This window comes from Bidens hawaiensis, unplaced genomic scaffold (assembly GCF_021521415.1).
Source record: "Bidens hawaiensis isolate Kalapana, Puna unplaced genomic scaffold, B.hawaiensis_p1.1 tig00003182_1, whole genome shotgun sequence".
NCBI lineage: Eukaryota > Viridiplantae > Streptophyta > Magnoliopsida > Asterales > Asteraceae > Bidens > Bidens hawaiensis.
This window is the reverse complement of record NW_027491173.1, coordinates 961,849-966,453: the sequence shown is the minus strand read 5'-3', so window position 1 is coordinate 966,453 and position 4,605 is coordinate 961,849.

Sequence of the window (4,605 nt, the reverse complement as noted above, 5' to 3'; positions counted from 1 at the left end):
ATAACCATAGCCTCCTAATGTTGACTACACTTGTTGACCAAAGACAAGTGTGTCAAATAGGTCTTTCTTAAGGGACCCGAAATGACATAATCTTGTGTCGGTGAACTCCTACTTGATCCTGCATCCAAATGCTTCAAGTGTTCTCCCCCGTGTTGTGGTCCCCACTTTATTTGGGCTTCTATCCTTGCATCTTCTTTTACAAAATATGTCCTGATACATTTTTCTAGTAAAAAAAATGCATCTAATCTACTTATTATTACAAACCAAATGAATGAATAAATAGATTACAAACCCAAATAAATATTACAACCATATCGAATGAACAAACAACCCCTTGAATAAACAAACACATCAACACAATCATTCAACCAAACATAAGGCCATGACTAGGTTATGAACATCCAATACACATCCAAATGTGCAATAATACAAGACCAATATGGTTCCCCTTTTTCCCTCAAACTTTCGGCCCAAAAAACAACCAAACCGAAAGTTTCGGGTTTTGTCCAAACAACACAATCAATCATCCAAATGACTTGGTTTTTCAAGATTACCACATGCATGTAAAGCATAACCTTAAAAAACCATGGGGTAACCAAAACCCCTAAACTTTTCGCCAAATGGTAAAACCCCACCATAAACCCGAAAATCTTCGGGTTTAATGAAGCATGCATCCGTATAAGCAGCTCTTGATGCCATTGTTGGGTTTTAACAAGATTATCAAAGTGATAAAACCTTACTTTTACCAAAAACGCAGCGGATAAATGTTTTAAATCTTGTTAGTTTATAGTGTACAAAAACAATTTTATACATGCAAAACCCAAACCCGGATCCATATACGAAATACATACTATCAAACACATGCATGTCACTATAAGTTCATGCATGTTAAACTACCTTTCAAGTAAACCAAAAACCAGGTGAAAAAAGAGTGATTGAAAGGCAAGAACTTGAATACGGAAGCTCCTCAAGCTAGCATACCCCAAGCCTCCGACAATACACCTTTGTTTAGCTAGGATTCACTTGAAAAACCAACTCCTCCTTGATGTTCTTCCTTGTGGCCGAAAATGGGAGAGAAAATGAGGAGAGGAATGTTTTTTTACTTGCAAAAAATTGTAAGAATGAATGAAAGAGAGTTAAGGAGTTAATGGAAGCACTACCCAAGGCACCCATTCACATCCAATGCATGTCTCCACTAAAGAAAACATAATAATATAAAATAAAAGGTGTAAGAGAGTAAAGGGGGGGGGGCAGCCACCCTCTCACCCATTTCAAATTATATATATATTTTTGACTTTAAATAATTTTTATATCATAAAACTCACATTGTGTTATTTCCCAAAATAAATATAACACAATATAGTTAACATGCTTGGTAACCATTATTCACATATTGTTATTTAACCATCTTAAATAATACTATGGAATGCTCTCTCTCAAAGTTAAAATCATCCATATGATTTATTTATTTCACAAGTACAATGTATTTAGAAACCCCATTCCAAATAACTCAAGTGTTAATATTTGTTTGTTATGATCATATCATATATAAACAAATATTATTGGTGTTTGTCTAGCTTGTTATTGGGTATGACCTGACTTGGATCATAGTGTACTAGCCACATCAATAATGGTATGTGTCTTGGGCAGACCGAGTCCAACATGCGAGAGGTGTGGGTGATCAGCAACCGGGCGGTGGTACATCGTCGGCTGGTAATGCTGGGAGTACACCAGTAGCTGGTGATCAAGCTGGTGATACTAGTAAGGGTGGTGGTAGTGAAGGAGAAGGTAATCAGTTGCAGATTGTGTTGTACAAGGATTACACAAGTGTTAAACCGATTGACGTTGTATCGGCAAATATGATTTTATTTGTGGGTATGGACGGTATTATTTATAGTACGGTGAACGCATATGAGATAGAAGAAGGTGAGTTTGTTGACCATTCGTTGACTAAAGAGAAGTTAGCCTTGCTTCTGGATCTGAATGATGAGGAAGTTGAGTTATTGGGAAAGTGTGTGGACGTTGATGTGGAATTTGAGGAGAGTATGAATACAGGCATTCCACGTGGGAATGTTCCTGATTATGATGAGGTGGAGGTTGAGGATGTTACTGCTGAGGAGTACCCTGAGTTTTACACTGACAATAACAACGACTCAGGAATTCCATTCTTTACAACAGAACATTTTGATTCAGTAGAATGTCATTTACGAGAAGAAATCATGAAATGGAATAAAGCTGCAGAGACAAGTCACCTGTCTGCTAAAGAAAGGAAACAAAAACGTGCTTTGGAGGGTATGTTTGTGCATGATATGAAAAAAATGAACAAGATGATCGAGGCCTTTCGATATCATGATCAGGAGGAAGTAAAATTGGCCAAGGCTCGAGCATCAGCATACCAATTGAAGAAATACAAGCCTGTCAAAGATGTTAAAAGTGATTTTGTTGCATGGTAGTTTGATTCTGATATTAAGGTATATATTATGAAGTAGGAGCATGGTATTTATTATTTTAAATGCCCACAAGATAATTTATCTATGCCAAGGTGGGATGTTAGAACGCTAGCCAACAGACCGTTCGTGAATCATGGGAAAGATCAGTGGGCTAAGTGGTTATATGCTCATTTATTACATGAAACCCGTTATGGTTTCAAATTCTTCAAGACGCAGGTGCCTACTCACAAGTATATAGATGAGATTGATCCGCACACGGGCTGGAGGAAGATGATCTTACAGGTGAAGCCGCCAAAGACGATGAAGAGGGTACCAATGAAGATATTCCCTCAGAGTCTATTCACTTCATTCAACTACTGGTATTATGATAATCTAACAAGTGAAGCGGTTATTGTATTGGGTTCCGGGTCAAACACGAAGATTATTCGTGTAATCGATCCGATGTGGCTTGTTAACTTATCTGAGTCTGATAAAGATGCTTTATTTACAAGTCAGATCAGATTTGCTAATGTATGCGACTACGAGCTTGCTATGCAATTTCAGAAATTTGTAAGAGTCTATTATGCATACAAGATTCATAGGTGCATCGACTAGAAAATGAAGATGTTCCAACCTTAATGTATAAAGAGCTCGAGACGAGGGGGAGTTTGTTGATACATGCTTCATATGTCTCGGTCTTTATTAGTTTATTATTATTTTATGTTTTAATGTAAAGGGTATTTTGGTAATTGTATGTTACTGCCCCTTCACCTAACTGTTAGGCTCATTCGATACCTTGTAACAAATGTGTCACATTCGTTCTAATGTAAATTCCATTCATTAACCCAGTTTAACGAATGGGACATAACGAATGTGTTGCAATTTCATATGCCCGAGACACATATTTATATTAATGTGGCTAACTGTGTTTGATCCAAGTCGGGTCATACCCAATAACAAGCTAGACAACACCAAATGTATTCTTTTAGTGATTTGATCACTTAGACGAATACCGAACACTGCGCAATTAGAAAATTGGTTTCCTAAATAATTACACTTGATGATTTAAATAAATTATCTGGATAATTTATTTATATAAATTAATTATTTAATTGGTTAAATAATTAAGATAGCATGTATGTTTTATAAAATTAGTTTTATAAAGTATGAGATGGAGATGTTTTAATTGTTAAAACAAAACAAAAAAAAAAAAATAAATAAATAAATAAATAAATTCAAAACCGGCCACCCATGTGGGGTGGTGGTTTTACCCAATCAAAACCAAGATGCTCCTTATTTTTTGTCTTGGGTTCCCCTTTTGATCCTCCATACACAACACATGCAAACTACTTTTTTCTTTCAAGAAATCTCAAGTGTGAAAACAAGCTAGAACTCTCTCTCTCTCTCTCTCAAAACCCACGGCCATTTTGGGCAGATTTTGGGGGTTTTTGTGAGCTTGTTCAAGTGTTAAAATCCTAGCAACAAGTTGGTGTTGTTGCTCAAAAGCTTGGGGTATACAAAGCTTGAGGGTTTCTTCTTTGCAACCTTGCCATTTGAAGACATCATCTTCTTCATCCACCTACATCTTCTTATAAGGTATAAGAAGGTACAACTTACATTTTGTGAGCATTTTGTTCTTGTAATATTGATCCTTGTTCTCCGGGTTTTAGTTTTAACATAATGGTATGTTCATAACAAGTTTTAAAATCTAAGCTTCCGTTGCGTTTTCTTGTTAAATATGGTTAATTTGAACTTTGATAATCTTGTATAAAACCCAACAATGGCATCAAGAGCCGGTTACAAGGACTTATGCTTCTTTTGTGTTCATTCATTTCGGATTTTTCATGGGTGAAAAGGGAGGTCCGAAAAATTTGGTGGATTTTACCCCTCATGGTTTTGTAAGATCTTGACATGCATGGAAAGATCTTAGGAAACCATTTAACATTTGGATGTTGAAATATCAAAATTGTAAAATTTTGGGGGGGGGGGGGGCCGTAGCCTCTTTGGGGGGGGGGCCCGTTTTTTTTTGGTGATGTTTGGGCATTGGTTGCTTAGGTTGCATGCTTAGAACATTTGGTATGTTTGGATGTGTCATAACCGAAACCTAGACCTTGGATGTGTTGATTGTTGTTATGTGTATTTTGATTATGTTTATTATTCAATATGGTTGTAATAA